The sequence below is a fragment of the Chiloscyllium punctatum genome, chromosome 25, assembly GCF_047496795.1.
Source record: "Chiloscyllium punctatum isolate Juve2018m chromosome 25, sChiPun1.3, whole genome shotgun sequence".
Classification (NCBI taxonomy): domain Eukaryota; kingdom Metazoa; phylum Chordata; class Chondrichthyes; order Orectolobiformes; family Hemiscylliidae; genus Chiloscyllium; species Chiloscyllium punctatum.
In genome coordinates this window covers 36,302,097-36,322,452 of record NC_092763.1, presented here as the reverse complement: position 1 = coordinate 36,322,452, position 20,356 = coordinate 36,302,097, and the positions used below count along the sequence as shown (strand labels likewise).

The window sequence follows — 20,356 nt, the reverse complement described above, 5'->3', positions numbered from 1 at the left end:
TTATCTATTTACCCTATCCATACCCCTCATGACTTTATAAACCTCTATAAAGTCACCCCTCAGTCTCCGACATTCCAGGGAAAACTGCCCCAGCCTAATTAGCGTCTCCCTCTAGCTCAAACCCTCCAACCTTGGCAACATCCTTGTAAACCATTTCTGAACATCTTCAAGCTTTTCAATGTCCTTCTGTGACATCTACCATCTAGAAGGACAAGGGCAGCAAAGGCACGGAAACACAATCACCTGCAAGTTCCTCTCCAAACCCATGTGCCATTCTGACTTGAAAATCTACCACTGCTCCTTCATTGTCACTGGTCAAAATCCTGTGTGCTCCTGCACTACAAGGGCTGCAGTGATTCAAGAAGGCAGCTCACCATTACTTCCTCAAGGGCATTTAGGAATGGACAATAAATGCTAACCTAACTAGTGACAGCCACACCCCATGAAAGAATTTTTGAAAAATTCTATTCCTTTGTCAGCTACTTTGATAGAAATTATGAGATTTTAAGTGAACAGATCAACAGCTCAATTCCTGTACTGAAGAATTTCATCTGAATCCCTTAAGTATCCAGTAATCTTTGTACAGTATAATTTATGGCCTACAACATCAATGCACTTAAGTGATATGAGGCACTATTACACACCATGGCATATTTTGCAGAAACCTTACTATTTTGTAATGACAGGCACTTTCTTTTTTCCCCAGGATATCTCTGTTTTTCAGTACTTTGATCTGCTCATGTCTGCAAACTGTAGTGATTCTGAACCACCTGAACAGACCAGGCAGCCAAGGTAAGTGCACAGCACAAAGTGGCATGTTTAGTCTGCATGGTACATTTTCTTAATTGATTGACATTTTACACTTCTGGTCTATTGACAAAGCAAGTCAATTAAAACAGGAAAATTCTTAAATACCCTATTCATTCATTGCATGTGGGTATCTGCGCTAATGTTTGTTTTTTTTCCATAGATGTTAAGCTGGGCAATTGTCCTAAATTAAAATTATACACTGTTTTGGCAACTCAAAGAATTTTCACAACACATGAATTAAGTATTGACAAGTTTTCTTGACCAGATATGAAAGACTGTTCACTATCTTTTTTTCAAATGTCTTTTTTTTTTGTGTTGACCAACTGAAATCTGATTGAATGAAAAGACCTGAAATGCTTACACAGATTTCAAAGACTCAACCACACGAGGCCAGCATATTATAATCAGAGTTATTATGTCTCACAAAACACCATTGAATGGATGAAGAGGATTCTGGAGTAAAGGTTCCATTGTTGGGACCACTCGGGAAGAGTTTGCTCATCTTCAGTGGACTGTTTTGTCACAATTTATCATGGTCTGCTGTATCCTGCACACCTTCACTATTTTTGAAGGTACAGCCTCTGCTGTCAGGTATAAGTAAGTACCAAAGAGAAGGATGGAAGGGAACAGGGAAGAAAGGAGGAAGCAACCAACTCAACCCCTGTCTCTTCAGATTCTCTGTGATTTCCAGACCCAACTACAGTACCAGGGAACACAATCATAAATCTCCACTCTACATCAATGATACAATGTACCTGCCCTCTGCATTCTTTACTATATTCTTTTGGCCACAATGCTAAAGTGAAAGCCACCACAATACTATAATTCCAAACCAACTTTATTGAGCAACTCATCCTATATTAATTACACCCATGTATATTTGGTTCTCTAATGAGGCTGCTCTATCTAGAATATTGTTCTTCCTTGTGCACTGGGCCACCTTGGAAATTGAACGTCCTCAGGAACATGGTCTCCTCCTAGTCTGGACATCCTCACACACTCTGTCACTTTGTCCTCTTATGCACTGGACCTCCTTATGCATGGGCCTCCTCACATGCAGGAGCTCCGTATGCAAGGGGCTGCCTCATACACTAGGCCTATTCATGAACTGAGCAATTTCCAGGACTGGTCCTGCTCATGATAGGCAAATGCAGGAGCAGCATCAACATTAACAGCAGTAGGAGCATCACGAGAAGCAACACAAGCTCTCTTCTCCTCAGACATATGCCCCTTTAAAGAGAAGATGGAATGGACGCTAAGATCCAAGTGAAAGGAAGTGAGACTTCGGCACAAGGTCAACAGGAAGATGACCAGATCTCTCAATGATCTCTCAGGATACTCATCCTCTCAGGGCGAGTTGCTTCTGACATGTGAAGCCTCCTTCCTCCAGTAGAGTAGGTGGACATGCATTACAAGAGCTTGCTCCTTGAGGGGTCCCACCACACCTTCCATTCACTGACTTTTGACAAGTCACGTTGTCACTTCTCTTACAAGGAGAGAAACCAGGGATGCAAGTGTTTCTTTTTGCTGGTGTTCAGAATTAAGGCCATCATGTAACCCCATCGCATGAATGCAAAATGACAATGGAATGAGTCTGAATATGAGTGTTTGCTGTTCAGCTGGAAATAGGAGTGCCCGCGGTAAAAGAAAAGAGTTGAATTGTACAGTGTGTTAACCTGAGGAGTGTTGTGTAGGAGAACACCGGAAAGTCAGGGAGCTTTTGTTTCTGTGCTGAGTTCGTCAGCATCACAAACCAACATCTCCAAATGTTTATATGGCTAGTGCTTGTTAAACCTGCTGATGCGATAGTTCTCTTAATACAAAACTTCTAAATGGAATTAATCTAGAGATGGGTCTTGAAGACAAGAGTGATGGGGTTCTCACTATTTCCTCATTATTTATGCCAAACAAACCAAAAGTGAAACAAAAATAGAAATGACTGGAGAAACTCAGCAAGTCTGGCAGCAACCTTGGAGAGAAAGAAGAGTCAAGTATTCAGGTCCAGTGACCCCTCTTCAGAAATTAAAAGTTACATTGCCTCAAATACTATTTTGTAGGCAACGTCTGCACTTAAAAAGAAAATAAATTGCTCAATTAAGTTTAAGAACAAATCTACTAGAATTCTTTGAGGATGTAACTAGGAGAATTAATTGGGGTAACCAGCGGATATGGTTTATTTGGTCTTTCAGAAGTCCCACATAAGAGCTTAATGTATAAAATTAAAGTGCAAGGGATAGGAGGTAGTGTATTGAGATGGATAGAAAATTGGTTAACAGACAGAAAACAAAAAGTAGGAATAAATGAGTCTTTTCTTCTGAGTAGTGGTGTACCACAGAGATTGGGATTAGGACACCAACTATTCACAATATATGTTTATGATTTAGACGAGGGAATTAAATACAATATCTCAAAGTTTCAGGTGACACAAAGCTAGGTGGACGGGTGACTTGTAAGAAGGATGCAGAGATGTTGCAATCTAACTTGGACAGGCTGAGTGAGTGAGTAAATGCAGTATAATCTGCATAACTGTGAGGTTATCCATATTGGTAGCAAAAATAGGAAGGCAGGTTATTATTTCATAGAACATAGAACATTACAGCACAGTACAGGCGCTTCAGCCCTCAATGTTATGCCGACTTGTCATACCAATCTGAAGCCCATCTAACCTACACTATTCCATGTACGTCCATACGCTTGTCCAATGACAACTTAAATGTACTTAAAGTTGGCGAATCTACGACCGTTGCAGGCAAAGCATTCCATACCCTTACTATTCTCTGAGTAAAGTAACTACCTCTGACATCTGTCCTATATCTATCACCCCTCAATTTAAAGCTATGCCCCCTCATGTTTGCCATCACTATATTTGGAAAAAGGCTCTCCCTGTCCACCCTATCTAACCCTCTGATTATCTTAGATGTCTCTATTAAGTCACCTCTCAACCTTCTTCTCTCTAACAAAAACAGCCTCAAGTCCCTCAGCCTTTCCTCATAAGACCTTCCCTCCATACCAGGCAACATCCTAGTAAATCTCCTCTGCACCCTTTCCAAAGCTTCCACATCCTTCTTAAACTGCAGTGACCAGAACTGTACACAATACTCCAAGTGCGGCTGCACCAGAGTTTTGTACAGCTATAGCATAACGTCATGGTTCTGGAACTCGATCCCTCTATTAATAAAAGCTAAAACACTGTATGCCTTCTTAAAAACCCTGTCAACCTGGTGGCAACTTTCAAGGATCTGTGTACCTGGACACCAAGATCTCTCTGCTCATCTACACTACCAAGAATCTTACTATTAGCCCAGTACTTTCCATTCCGGTTACTCTGACCAAAGTGAATCACCTCACACTTGTCCACATTAAACTTCATTTGCCACCTCTCAGCCCAGCTCTGCAGCTTATCTATGTCTCTTTATAACCTACAACATCCTTCGTCACTATCCACAACTCCACCGACCTTAGTGTGTCGTCTGCAAATTTATGAACCCACCCTTCTTCGCCCTCATCCAGGTCATTTATAAAAATGACAAACAGCAGTGGACCCAACACCGATCCTTGCGGTACACCACTAGTATCTGGACTCCATGATGAACATTTCCCATCAACCACCACCCTCTGTCTTCCTTCAGCAAGCCAATTACTGATCCAAACTGCTATATCTCCCACAATCCCAGTCCTCTGCCTTTTGTACAATAGCCTACTGTGGGGAACCTTATCAAACGCTTTGCTGAAATCCATATATACCACATCAACCGGTTTGATCACCTTCTCAAAGAACTCAATAAGGTTTGTGAGGTACTACCTACCCTTCACAAAACCGTTCTGACTATCCCTAATCAAATTATTCTTTTCTAGATGATTATAAATCCTATCTCTTATAACCTTTTCCAACACTTTACCAACAACTGAAGTAAGGCTCACTGGTCTATAATTACCAGGGTTGTCTCTATTCCCCTTCTTGAACAGGGGAACCACATTTGCTATCCTCCAGTCTTCTGGCACTATTCCTGTAGACAATAACGATTTAAAGATCAATGTCAAAGGCTCGGCAATCTCCTCCCTGGCTTCCCTGAGGATCCTAGGATAAATCCCATCCGGCCCAGGGGACTTATCTATTTTCACACTCTGCAGGATTTTTAATACCTCTTCCTTGTGAACCTCAATCCCACCTAGTCTAGTAGCCTGTATCTCAGTATTCTCCTCGACAACATTGTAGTTTTCTAGAGTGAATACCGTTGAAAAATATTCATTTAGTGCTTCCCCTATCTCCTCTGACTCCACACACAACTTCCCTCTTCTATCCTTGATTGGTCCTAATCTTACTCTCGTCATTCTTTTATTCCTTAAATACCTATAGAAAGCCTTAGGGTTTACCTTGATCCTATCCACCAACAATCTTCTCATGTCTCCCTCTGGCTCTTCTGAGAGCTCTTCTGAGCTCTCTCTTTAGGTCTTTCCTGTCTACCTTGTGATTCTCAAGCGCCCTAACTGAGCCTTCACATCTCATCCTAACATAAGCCTTCTTCTTCCTCTTGACCAGAGATTCCACTTCCTTTGTAAACCACGGCTCCCACGCTCTATAGCTTCCTCCCTGCCTGACAGGTACATAATTATCTAGGACACACAGGAGCTTTTCCTTGAATAAGCTCCACATTTCTAATATGCCCATTCCCTGCAGTTTCCTTCCCCATCCTATGCCTCCTAAATCTTCCCAATCGCATCGTAATTGCCTTTCCCCCAACTGTAACTCTTGCCCAGTGGTATACACCTATCCCTTTCTATCACTAAAGTAAACATAACAGAATTGTGATCGCTATCACGAAAGTGCTCACCTACTTCCAAGTCTAACACCTGATCGGGCTCATTACCCAGTACCAAATCTAATGTGGCTTCTCCCCTTGTTGTCCTGTCTACATAATGTGTCAGGAAGCCCTCCTGCACACACTGGACAAAAACTGACCCATCTATAGTACTCGTACTATAGTGTTCCCAGTCAATATTTGGAAAGTTGAAATCCCCCATGACAACTACCATGTCTCTCTCACTCCTATTGAGAATCATCTTTGCTATCCTTTCCTCTACATCTCTGGAACTATTCGAAGGCCTATAGAAAACTCCCAACAGGGTGTCCTCTCCTTTCCTGTTTCTAACCTCAGCCCATACTACCACAGTTGACAAGTCCCCAAACATCCTTTCTGCAACTGTAATACTATCCTTGACCAACAATGTCACACCTCCCCCTCTCTTACCATCTTCTCTGTTCTTACTGAAACATCTAAATCCTGAAACCTGCAACAACCATTCCTGTCCCTGCTCTAACCTTGTCTCCGAAATGGCCACAACATCGAAGTCTCAGGTACCAACCCACACTGCAAGTTCACCCACCTTATTCCGGATGCTCCTGGCGTTGAAGCAGACACACTTTAAACCAGCTTCTTGCTTGCCGGTGCCATCTTGCGTCTCTGAAACTTGATTTTGGACCTCCTTACTCTCAACCTTTTCAACACTTGAACTACAATTTTGGTTCCCATCCCCCTGCTGGATTAGTTTAAACCCACCCCAATAGCCTTAGTGAATTCCACCACCCCCCCCCGGTATTAGTACCCCTCTGGTTCAGATGAAGACCATCCTGCTTGTAGTAGTCCCACCTACCCCAGAAAGAGCTCCAATTATCCAAGATTCCAAAACCCTCCCTCCTGCACCATCCCTGTAGCCACGTGTTCAACTCCTCTCTCTTCCTATTCCTTGCCTCACTAGCGCATGGCACTGGCAGCAAACCAAAGATAACAACTCTGTTCGTCCTAGCTCTAAGCTTCCATCCTAGCTCCCTGAATTTCTGCCTTAAATCCCCATCTCTCTTCCTACCTATGTCATTGGTGCCTATGTGGACCACGACTTGGGACTGCTCCCCCTCCCCCTTAAGGATCCCAAAAACACGATCAGAGACATCACGAACCCTGGCAACTGGGAGGCAACGACCAATCGTGAGTCTCTCTCGTCCCACAGAACCTCCTATCTGCTCCCCTAACTGTGGAGTTCCCAATGATTACTGCTCTGCTCCTCTTTCCCTTTCCTTTCAGGGCAGCAGGGACAGACTCTGTGCTAGAGCCCTGTACCCCACTGCTTTCCCCTGGTAAATCATCCCCCCCAACAGTATCCAAAATGGTATACTTATTGTTGAGGGGAATGGCCACGGGGATCCCTGCACTGCCTGTCGGTTCCCTTTCTGTCCCCTGACTGTAACCCATCTGACTACCTCCCTGTAAATCCTCTCAATAACCCCCTCTGCCTCCCGAATGATCCGAAGTTCATCCAGCTCTAGCACCAGTTCCCTAATGTGGTTTTCGAGGAGCTGGAGTTGGGTGCACTTCCCGCAGATGTAGTCAGCAAGGACACAGTGGTGACCCTTACCTCCCACATTCTGCAGGCGGAACATTCAACTGCCCCCACCTCCATTCCCCCTATTCCCAAAGAGACTGTTGAAAAATAAGGAATAAAAAATAAACTCATTACCTTACCAATCTGGTGTACAGAACCTTTTTTTTGGTTAGAGGAGCAGGATGGGTGGGAGACACTACCCGAGTAGTGTTTCAGGTAACGCAACCACACAAATATATGACTTCCCAGAAGTCCTTCGCTAAATTGAGAGAGGGGAACATTCTACAAGACCTGAGTGTCCCTGGGCACTAGTCGCTGAAACTAAGCGTACAGGTGCAGCAGGCAGGAAAGAAACCAAGCTGTATGTTAGCTTTCATAGCAAGAGGATTCAGAACAAAGAAATGATACTACAATCATACAGGGCATTGCATTTATGGAGCCATATCTGGAATACTATGTACAGTTTTGACTTCCTTATCTGAGGAAGCTGAAAGATTATACAAAATAAAAGATGAATAATTAAACAAGTTTGATGCCCAAGAAGAATACGTAAACAGAAAATACCGTGAATATGATGGTGTTTGGTTTATAACCTTTCTTAAGTTTCAATTGAATTAATTGAGTGATTTAAGATATTTTTGACTGTTTTTAGTGCATACAAGCAATGATCTAAGCATAGCCTTGTTTGAGTTATACAATATCTTGACAAAACAGTCAGATGCTTATCAAAATTCACATTCACATGCAAAAAATTTTTTTAAATCGCAGTTAGTTCTGTTACTAAGAGTACCTGATACATTTTATCTTCTGAAAAATGTCTGTACTCAAGATTTTGTTGTGAGAAACATACAGCAATTAGTCAGGGGACAGAACAAAAGAGTGTGAGGTTATCCTAGACCACAGCTGTCTATTACCATAGAGTCATAGAGTCATACATGGTCCAACTCATCCACGCCAACCAAATATCCGAAACTGATCTAATACCATTTGCTAGCACTTGGCCCATATCCCTTCAAACCCTTCTTATTCTTGTACCCAATGAGATACCTTTTAAATGTTATAATTATACCCACCTCTGTCACTTCCTCTGGCAGCTCGTTCCACACACACCATCACCTGCATGAAAAGTTTGCCTCTCAGGTCCCTTTTAAATCTTTCCCTTCTCACCTTAAACCTATGACCTCTAGTTGTGGATTCCCCTACATTGAGAAAAAGACATGGCTATTCACCCTATCCACGGCCCTCATGATTTTATAAATCTCTATAAGGTCACCCCTCAGCCTTTGCTGCTTCAGGGACAAAAGCTACAGCCTATTCAGCCTTTCCCTAGAGAATAAACCTTCCAATCTTGGCAACGTCCTTGTAAATCTTTTCTAAACCCCTTCAAGTTTAACAACATCTTTCCAATAGCAGGGAGACCAGAACTGTATGCAGTATTCTAAATATGGCCTCATCAATGTAAAAGTAAATATGGTAGCATAACAGCTTTAGTTCCTAATGCTCAGGGATTTCTTGTAATACAAAATGGGGAAGCGTCCACAGTACTAACAGAAAGGTACGAACAGCTGCAAATATATGTGGGCTTGTGTGTGTCCATTTGTTAGAAGGTAGCATTTTGCAACTTCAATTCTAAATGCCAGACATTATGTACTAGGTAAGCATGTTGAGAGTGGCAAGTGGTGGGAAAACTATTCGATTTAAATCAGTAGAATGCTCAGCTTGCATCAGCATATATATTTACGAACAAGTGCTTTCCAGTTTGGTTTCAGTGTCTCCAGAGACAGTTGAGCCGTTGCATTTTCTATATATTGTTGCTGCCAAAGTCAGTTGTGGTTAACGCTGGAAGCCAAATAATGAAACAGGAATGTGCAATAGCTAAAAGGTGACAGTAAACACCTCAGTCAATAAGTCTTGATATTTGATCAGCCATTGTTTGGTATCCAAAATGTTCTGCATTTCCTCAATCTGCATTTTACTGTACAGGTAGTTCTTAGTCATAGAGTCATAGAGATGTACAGCATGGAAACAGACCCTTCAGTCCAACCTGTCCATGCCGACCAGATATTCCAACCCAACCTAGTCCCACCTGCCAGCACCCGGCCCATATCCCTCCAAACCCTTCCTATTCATATACCCATCCAAATGCCTCTTAAATGTTGCAATTGTACCAGCCTCCACCACACCCCCTGGCAGCTCATTCCATACACGTACCACCCTCTGCATGAAAAGATTGCCCCTTAGGTCTCTTTTATATCTTTCCCATCTCACCCTAAACCTATGCCCTCTAGTTCTGGACTCCCCGACCCCAAGGAATAGACTTTGCCTAATTATCCTATCCATGCCCCTCATAATTTTGTAACCTCTATAAGGTCACCCCTCAGCCTCCAAAGCTCCAGGGAAAACAGCCTCAGCCTGTTCAGCCTCTCCCTGTAGCTCAGATCCCCCAACCCTGGCAACATCCTTGTAAATCTTTTCTGAACCCTTTCAAGTTTCACAACATCTTTCCGATAGGAAGGAGACCAGAATTGCACACAATATTCCAACAGTGGCCTAACCAATGTCCTGTACAGCCGCAACATGACTTCCCAACTCCTGTACTCAATACTCTGACCAATAAAGGAAAGCATACCAAACACTTTCTTCACTATCCTATCTATCTGCGACTCCACTTTCAAGGAGCTATGAACTTGCACTTCAAGGTCTCTTTGTTCAGCAACACTCCCTAGGACCTTACCATTAAGTGTTCTTCTATAATGAGATGGTTGCATTCTTGTGCAATCCCGCATTATTGAAAAGTTAGGCTTTAGAAATAGTGCTTAAAATGTTGGCGATGTAATTCATGTTACAGCCAACAAATGTTCTAAAGGTTGGCGCTTTAGAAACAGTGTCCACAATATGTCAATCACATTACAGTGAATTCATATTTACAAAACGCTCATTAAAGCAGAATGATCTGTAGATCGTCAGCTGCAGAAAATTGTTTTTCATGACAGCTGATCTACTATTGTACTTATTACTTTTTATCTTGCCTTATTTAATACTTTTCCTGAGAGTGGAATGTAATCTAATGCATGAGATTAATTAGTGGGATTAGAATTGTGTACAGTGCAATGCTTTTGTGCATCTTATAATCATTGATATTTAATACAATTTATTCGACACAAAACTCACAATCTTTGTAACACATATTTGTATCAAAGGTAGAACTGTCTACAGATGTGCTCCCATTTATTAGATTCTTAAGTGCACATAACTCACTCTGTCTGAATGTATCACTACCTGGTATGGCAACTGTACCATTCAAAATCACAGAAGGTTACAGAGAGTGGTGAACTTGGCCCAGACAATCACAAAGGCCAACCTCCCATCTATAGAATCCAACAACCAGGCTCGCTGTCAAGGAAAGGCCACCAGCATTCTCAAAGATCCATCCCACCCTGGCAATGTTTTCCTACAACCTCTACCATCAGGGAGAAGGTACAGAAGCCTGAACACATGCATCAGCTGGTTTCATAACAGTTTTTACCCTACTGTTGTAAGAATACTGAATGGACTCACAAACTCTTAATAACATATGCACGTACCTGTGTTTTTGTTTTTGCCACTGTTTACCTATTATTTACTTATCTAAGCTACTTAACTCTGTGATCTGTCTGTATTGCTCGCAAGACAAAGCTATTCACTGTGCCTCGGTACATGTGACAATAAATTCAATTAAATTCAATTCCTCATCCTATGAGGAATCATGGATTTCCAGACTAATGAAACAGTGGGTTTATGCCATCAGATCAAGTCTCTTGCTATGCAATCTAAAAACAACAGCCACATGGTTGCACTCCACAGTGATTATCTACACCTATTGCACAGTTGAGCTCAAGAGGCTTACAGAGAACTACAGTTAATGACAAATGTTAACAACAGCTATCAATATATTGAGATTCTGATGAATCTTGAGGAAGCTGATCACAATAAATCAGGATAAATTAAATTTTGCAGCTGGAGTGGAAAAAAATTAGAATGCCCTAAGCTTAAGTTTTCTAGTTCCTGCAGTAGACCTGCCAAATCAAAACAGATTTACTGCTGAGTCAATTTGATGGGATTTTAGTTATTCTATTGATAATGTAACTTTCACACAAAATATCAGAGAGCAAAAAAGTAATTATCATCACATTTTAGACAACATGTAAAATGTATTCACCAGAGAGGTTTCACCGTACAGGAGATCTTTGCTGAAGTTGCAGCTTTCCGCTGGCTGGTTATACTGCATTCCAGGCACATTTTTCCTTAAATGCACAATTATGGTCAATTGTGTGCATAATAATTATTCACTACCTGTGACAAAAAGACACCGAAGTGAGGCTCGACATTTTCCTTTTAACTGAGAATAGCCAGGGCCAGTTCTTTACTCTAATTAATGTTCACTAACAAAGCTGGTAGAATGTGAGGAGAGTTTCTGTCAGTCCAAAAGAAGCAAAATAACCTTTCTTTGGATAGTCTGAACCTTTTCCATGGTCAACTCCATGGTTCCCTTTAGAATTAGTGGTGATAGGTGCACTGACTTGGTCCACATATTTGTAACTCACATTATGTCCCTTGACATTTATTTGCATATTACAAGTACACAATTCATATAATGGCAGGTGGAGGAAGTTTAAAAGCTACCCTACATTCTCTAAGGATACAATTTAGCTGGCCTGGTCTAAGGGTGTGAAAGGGTCAATTCTGAAGAAGCCCTTAAGCACCACCTACAATAAAGATATTGCATAGACCTGTGTGCAGAACAGCTTAGCATCTTGAAAGATCTTCTATTCAGGTTTTCCCATAATCTCTGTAACAATGCCTATCATATTTATCTAACACACAACTACTTGTTAATGTGCAATAACCAATGGGTGGAAATTCTCCCCTTCCTGGGGGTGGTGTGAATATTTGCAAGACAGTTGGAAAATATGGAGAGAATGAACACAGTCAAAATCTTGATTTTCAGAAGATAATGTTCCACTTGAGGCTTCAACAGCAACTTTAGCATCTTGCTATTGAGTGACAACTATCTAATTTCCATACATTTGCATCTCATTAATACCCCAACTCTCCTGATTTCTATGTCACTCCCATGATCCACTTTCTCTATAAAAGTAACCAAGATAACTAATTGACATGTTTGGTAGAGACAGCTACCTGGCAGCTACAGCTTACCGATTACTCTTCCCATCCATCATTCAATTGTTTCTTCACCCAATGTTCCTTTATGCTCCATGGTCAGTATTCTCCTCAATCCTTCATTCGCACAGGCTAGTCCCAGCAAACTACCAGCCTGATCACATTGTTCATGCCTGCTCTTAGACCAACTCTCACACTCTTTAGCCCTTCAGTACTTTACTTTGAAATTCGGGGACAGCCAACAACTTGCATACTCCTGGCAAGCTACTTTGCACACAGGGACACACACTCACATATATGTACCTGCCTAGATTGCATCTTATGGATCATAGCTTGCTTTTTTTACTGTCACTCATTTTAAGCTTACTTTGAGGCTGCCAGACACTACCAACTTTACGTTCTGTTTTAGCTTACAGGTTTTTCTGCACTCAGCTATAGGCTGTACCTTACATTGCTTTTTAGCTGCAAGAGAGAGGCAAGAACCGAGTGATGGACAGAGCACTGAACAGACAGAGTGTGAGTATATCACTGTGCAGGTCCGTTGCTATGTCATTGTCATTCCTGCAGTATGTACAGCGTCTTATGTGACAAATATTCTGCATGGGCTTCAGCCAAATGGCCATGGCCATGTCTAAAAGTCAAAGCAGAGGAGTTCTTTATGGGATGAAGAGAGCCATAAATCTGACAGGGAATAGTGATACAGTCAGTCAGAGGCCTGTCTGTTTACACTACATGGGTGGGCCACAGTCAATCAGGTGCTTGATCCGATCCAAGTTTGGAGATCAATGCCATTGAAGTCTGGTGAAAGCATTTCAGATCTGATGTTTCAGAACAGGAAATAGCAACCATTTAGTGAAGTAGAATTTTTAATGCTAATGCAGTTACAAACTACACTGCATGGTAGAGACCCTTGGGAGCAGTCATAAGATGAGTTCTGTAGGAGACAAACATACATTGGAGGCTCTGTGAATAGGCTATCCCCGGTGAGTAAGGGAAATTTTTAAATAACACACAGTTTTACAGGCTGGGAAAGCAAACAAGTAAAGTCATTCTTTTTACCACAGCTCAAGAATCACTGCCAGACCAAGTGGACACCAGAAGATACGCTATAGCAAGGGCTGCAAAGCACTAAACTGAGGACATAGACCCAGGAGCATCACAAAATGAGAATTAAAGCTACAAATGGGCAGATTACAGGGCTGAGCAGCCCTAGTAACGCTCTGGTCTGAGGGAGAATAAAAGTTAGGTGGTTTTATTAAGGGCACAGAAAATGTAGGAGATCCTTCAATCAAACCTGTTAAATGGGAGAAGCACGTATTTCAACTGGACAGAGTAAGAAACATCCATGCAGAAATCATAAAAATCATGGGCAAGCATTATTCGAGCCACAGACAATGGAATAAACCTTTAAAGGAGCAAGATTTATCTCTTAAATCTGTAAAGTGAGGGAATCACTTAGTAAAATTGTTTAAAGCAGGCATAGTTTATTAACACTGCAGGTAGCAGGATTCAATCAATAAAGCTGTTAAGGAATCACTTAAGGCCTTGAACAATTATTTTAGCCACAAAAAGTGGGATTCCATTATTTTAGTCATAAGAAGGCTCTACTTTAGCTGCAAGAAAGTGAAAATCCTCAATTTTGGCTGCAATCATGGGAAAATATCTATATCAGTTACTTCTGGAAAATGTTCTGAAGTAGGATCAAGTCACAGAAAAGCAGAGGTTAATGAGGTAAACAGTACACATTAAAAGAAAATTCTGAAGTATTCCTAAGGGATATAAATGATCTAGCCCTAGCTTTTTTTTTAATCAATGTGTCATAGAGTCATAGTCATAGAGTCATAGAGATGTACAGCATGGTAACAGACCCTTTGGTCCAACCCGTCCATGCCGACCAGATATTCCAACCCAATCTCATCCCACCTGCCAGCATCTGACCCATATCCCTCCAAACCCTTCCTATTCATATACCCATCCAAATGCCTCTTAAATGTTGCAATTGTACTAGCCTCCACCATTTCCTCTGGCAGCTCATTCCATACACTTACCACCCTCTGCATGAAAAAGTTGCCCCTTAGGTCTCTTTTATATCTTTCCCCTCTCACCCTAATGCCCTCCAGTTCTGGACTCTCCAACCCCAGTGAAAAGACTTTGCCTACTTACCCTATCCATGGCCCTTATAATTTTGTAAACCTCTATAAGGTCACCCCTCAACCGCCGACGCTCCAGGGAAAACAACCCCAGCCTGTTCAGCCTCTCCCTATAGCTCAAATCCTCCAATCCTGGCAATATGCTTGTAAATCTTTTCTGAACCCTTTCAAGTTTCACAACATCTTTCCGATAGGAAGGAGACCAGAATTGCACGCAATATTCCAACAGTGGCCTAACCAATGTCCTGTACAGCCGCAATATGACTTCCCAACTCCTGTACTCAATACTCTGACCGATAAAGGAAAGCATACCAAACACCTTCTTCACTATCCTATCTACTTGCGACTCCACAAAAATATCAAACTAGGCACCATGGCAGTGACATTATATTCTCAGATAAGGAGCAAAGGTTAAGAAAACACTTTCTGTGGGTTGACAATACAATGCTTAATTGGTTCAGGAGGTGCAGCATCTAAAATTAAAGATATGCTAAAAGCAACTCTTTAGCGGAGATAGATGTAAAGGTAAATTCACTACAGTCCCAGAGGACCATACAGTTACTGTCTTATGAAAGAGGTGGTTCAGGTTGTTTAACCCAATGTTCACCATGCCTCAGGCAATGGGTGAGTTTAATAAGGAGAGTCTTCATGATAACCACAGTTGGTATAGAATTGAACCTTGGCATCACTCTTGAGTATGTTTGTCTAGCCCTCAGTCCTCTTCAAATGGCTGAAGAAATCAAATAAAAGCAAGAACAAAGTGATATACGGAACAAAAATGCCAAGGAACAGTCAGTTAAGAACCAGCCTGTCATGAAAGAAGCTGATCCAGGAACACAGGTCAAGGATTTCATTAGGGTCCCAGACTCATGGTGAACCCCAGTCAGAGGGCAGAGTCCACTCAGTTTAGCCATGTTGGTATAACAAATTTGTTTTCTACTGTCAGCAATATGGAAATATGTGGCTGTGCCAGAATAACAGAAACATATTCCATTGCGAGCAGCACTGAAGAGAGCTGAGATTGCAAGAATCAGCAAGATTTATGAGGAAATATGAGCAATCACATGCTCAATGAGCTAACTAACAAATGTTTAACTGATGTATTTCACAGTATAATACAGCTCAGTGGACAAATAGTAACGTCAGATTCCTGAATAATAATCAGTGCTGAGGTGACTCAGGAAAGGCGAGTTCAAGCAGAGAATTTCATTTCCTCATCTTCCCAGAAAACATTCTCACTAGTAGTGACAGAGATCATTGATACAATCCTCAAATAGTGGGAGTGAACATGTTGGTTTCATCAATAACGCAATTGCTGGGGGCAAATTAAAATGTTCAAACAAATTATCAAGCTGAAATCAGAAGTTGACATACTTCAGCACAGATTTATTGGACAACTGAGAGTGAAAGTTTGCTGACACAGATTGAAGTTGCCATGCTTCCAATTTCATGGCAGCCATCACTGAGAAGGGAGAAGCAATGTCTAAAAATTTCGGCTGTTGCAAAGAAAAGATTGTCTGGCTGAATAGGAAAGATCCCCTCCACAAAGGAAATCTACAATTTTAAGGTCTTCTTGACATTACACTTAAAAGCAATTGTCTGTTTCAGCAGCAAAACACAATCCATGGAGCAAATGGAAGAGATTATAAATCCTCCAGTTTAAAGGGTCTTTTATACATTGTACTATCCTAAGAACCCAACAACAATCAACCCAGAGAAATACCAATGTTTCCAATACAAAGTGAACATGTTCTAAAATATTAGCAAACCTTAATTTGAGAAGTCAGAGACTGCGGGGACATGAGACGGTGGGAAAAGTAATTATATAGGAACATATGTGATATTAGTAATGGAGTGAAATCTTGGAAGGAGATGTTGTAAAAGGATGTAAGTTACTGAAAAGGTTAATACTGAGGAGTGTTGTAAGAGCCACCCACTATGATGATATCATGTGGGCAGAACAACTTAGGATCACAAAGGAATGTGATCTACCTTCCAGGTCTTCCTTTTGGTATCAGTAACAATGTATATCACAACGATGTGACCGGTAATTAGTTGCTGACATACAAACATTATTCATGTTCAATAAAAGAGCCTTTTCTAGTTCTCGTTGATAAGTTGTTTTCATTTAGCACACTAGACCAAGCAACCCTGGAGACCCCTGGTCTTAAACAAAATGGTCACAGCAAACTTATCATGTTCTGAAGTGTACATTTGGTTTAACTGCATATACAACAACCCAGTGGGCCATTAATAAGAGAGTAAATCTGGTATTCTTTTTCAAAGAGAAAATTCATTGCTGAGCAAAAAGGAGGTGTTATCAGCATTTCACCAGGTAATATTCTGCAGACTGCAAGTTTCGAAATTGAAAGGACAAACCATACAATTTGTCAATATCAAATAACAAGTCGCTTGTGTGATCTTTGCTCATTTCTCTGATTGTTCATGCATTTGGAGTAAAATAAACAAAGTTTTGATTAGAAAGAATTACTTGCATAGGTAATTAATCAAATGCTACAAAGTTTCTCAGATGCCTGAACAAAATACCAAACTGTTGTGGGCATGAAAAAGCTTGAATTAAGATAGCAATGTCATCCTGTGTCCATATATCCAGCTTTACTGACAGATGACCCGTAAAGTGCTTGGTTGGAAGTAAAGCAATGTATAAATCTTAATGGAACAAGCTGTATCACACACTCCGCCCCTCAGTAAAAAATATTTGCATCTAAATGCAGAGTGATGATTGTGTTTCAGTGACATCAATGAGCCTGGTAAAGTCATGTTCCGACATTATGTAAAATAATTTAACTCTATTCATATAATGATTATTTATGTTTGCTAACTTCAAAGAGCTAATAACATGGAGCTGTGGTGAGGGTTGGTTACTTGTGGATAAAAATAAGGACACATTAGGTTAATATACATTCTTCCATGTGTTTTAGTCGCATTGGTGATTACCTATGGTACACGTGGCACATTTTGAAACTCACCATAATTATTGCTACACTTGCACATAAGGAGGGCCAGATTGACCAAGTATCATTAAGTAAACATTTATTTTACAGTAGCCATTAATTATCATAGAATCTCTAGAGTGCAGAAGGAGGCCATTCAGCCCATTGAGTCTGCACCAATCCTCTGAAGAGCATCCCAACCTATACCTGTAAACCCACATTTCCCATGGATAACCCATCTAGCCTGCACATCCCTGGACACTCAGGGCAATTTAGCATGGCAAATCCACCTAAGCTTCACACCTTTGGACTGTGGGATGTTGTCAGGGTTGGAGAATTTGAACTATAAGGAGAGGATGAGTAGGCTATTTTCCCTGGAGCGGTGGAGGCTGACAGGTGACCTTATAGATGTTTATAAAATCACAAGGGACATGCATAGGGTGAATAGCCAAGGGCTTTTCGCTGGGGTAGAGGAATCCAAAACTAGACGGCATAGGTTTAAGATGAGAGGGGAAAGATTTATAAGGGAGCTAAAGGGCAAATTTTTCACACAGAGAGTGGTGCGTGTATGGAATGAGGAAGTGGTGGAGGTTGGTACAATTACAGCATTTAAAAGATATCTGGATGGGTGTATGAATAGGAAGGGTTTAAAGGGATATGGGCCAGGTGCTGGCAAATGGGACTAGATTAATTTAGGATCTGTTCGGCATGGCGAACAACGAGTTTGTTTCCATATTGTACAGCTCTATGACTATAATTGCAAAATACCAGGTCAGATTAGATTAGATTAGGTTCCCTACAGTGTGGAAAAAGGCCCTTCAGCCCAACAAGTCCACACCAACCTTCCAAAGAGTAACCCACCCAGACCCTCTTTCCTCTGACCAATGCACCTAACACTATGAACAATTTAGCATGACTTTTGGACTGTGGGAGGAAACCATAGCACCTGGAGGAAACTCATGCAGACACAGGGAGAATGTGCAAACTCCACACAGACAGTCGCCCAAGGCTGGAATCCAACCTGGGTCCATGGCGCTGTGAGGCAGCGGTGCTAACCACTGAGCTACCATGAGCCTAAAATGTTAGCTCTAATTCGAGAAAAAAAATCTTCATGTGATTGCAAACAAGCCATCCATGGTAAATTGATAAAGGAGCTTATTTCTTTATCAAACATTGCCATGACTCCACTCTAATACCAATATTTTCCATAATCATCTATCAAGAAATGCCTAGACATGATCTCACTGATTTTCTCTTATTCATGGATGCCAGAAATAGGTTTGGGCTGTTTCAGCCTAATAACAAGGATAAAGAACACAAAATGGAGTTTCGTTTTTTGAGTATTTGCCTTTAATGATGTTGATGTAATATAATTGCAGGCACAGAGAGAAAGTAAGGACTGCAGATGCTGGAGAATCAGAGTCACAAAGTGTGTTGCTGGAAAAGCACAGCAGGTCAGGCAGCATCCGAGGAACAGGAGAGTCGACATTTCGGGCGTAAGGCCTTCGTCAGGCACACACAAATACACAGATGCATAGACATGTTATGCTGGCAAAAGACTCAAAATTCAAAGGTCTGTCTAAACTAGATAAGCCAACATTAAACTGGACAAATGATTCAACACAGTAGTTCTACGTAAGCACTTTATTCTATAAAGCTAAACAGATGATTCTTTTCCTACAGTCATGGGTGTTGCTAGCCAGCCAACATTTATTGCCCATCCCTAGTTGCCCTTGAGAAGGTGGTGGTGAGCTGCCTTCTTGAACCACTGCAATCCACGTGCTATAGATTGATCCACAATGTTCCTCGGAAGGGAATTGCAGGATTTTGGCCTAGCAATAGTGAAGGCATATATTTCGAAGTTATGATGGTAAGTGACTTGGAAAGGAACTTCCAGGCGGTGATGTTCGCATGTATCTGCTGCCCTTGTCCTTCTAGATGGAAGTGGTCATGGGTTTGGAAGGTGCTGTCTAAGGATATTTGGCAAATTTCTGCAGTGCATCTTGTAGATAGTACACATTGCTGCTAAATGTTGATGGTGAAGGGAATGAATGCTTGTGGATTAATCAAGGTGTCAATCAAGCAGGCTGCTTTATCCTGGATGGTGTCAAGCTTCTTGAGTGTTGATGGAGCTGCAGTCATCCAAGCAAGTGGGGAGTATCTCTTCACACCCTTGTGAATTGTAGATGGCTAACAGGCTTTGGGGAGTCAGAAGCTGAGTTACTCACCATAGTACTCCTAGTTTCTGACCTGCATTTGTAGCCACTGTGTATATGTGGCAAGTGCAGTGGTGTTTCTAGTCAAGGATAACCCCAGACTGTTGATAGTGGAGGTTGGTAACACTGTTCAATGACAAGAGGCAGTGGTTAGATTGTTTCTTGTTAGAGATGGTCATAGCCTGGCACTTGTGCACTGTGAATGTTACTTGCTACTGGTCAGCCCAAATGGATATTGTCCAGGTCTTGATGCATTTGAACATGGATTGCTTCAGTGTCTGAGGATTTGCGAATGGGGCTGAACATTGTGTAATCGTCAGTGAACATCCCCACTTCTAAACTTATGATGGAGGAAAGGTCATTAATGAAGCAGCTAAAAATGGTCGGGCCAAGGATACTCCCTGAGAAACCCTTGCAGAGACGTCCTGGAGCTGAGATGACTGACCTCCAACAGCCACAACCATTTTCCTACATCTCAGATATGACTCAATCAGCGAAGTGTTTGCCCCTTGATACCCAATGATTCCAGTTTTGTGAGGGCTCCTTGATGCAACACTTGGTCGATTGTGGCCTTGACATCAAGGGCAATCACTCTCACCTCACCTCTGAAATTCAGCTTTTTTGCCCATGTTTGAACCAAGGCTGCAATGATGTTAGGAGCTGAGTGGCCCTGGCAGAACCCAAACTG

General features: G+C 41.6%; 1 long non-coding RNA gene across 1 annotated transcript; it reads left to right on the top strand.

Moving 5' to 3' along the window:
* Positions 1-719: 719 nt before the first annotated feature.
* Positions 720-18,932, top strand: LOC140495851 (uncharacterized). The gene is made up of 3 exons (XR_011964110.1): positions 720-792; positions 12,758-12,864; positions 18,832-18,932. It is a non-coding gene; the product is annotated as an uncharacterized lncRNA (long non-coding RNA).
* The last annotated feature ends 1,424 nt before the right edge of the window (positions 18,933-20,356 follow it).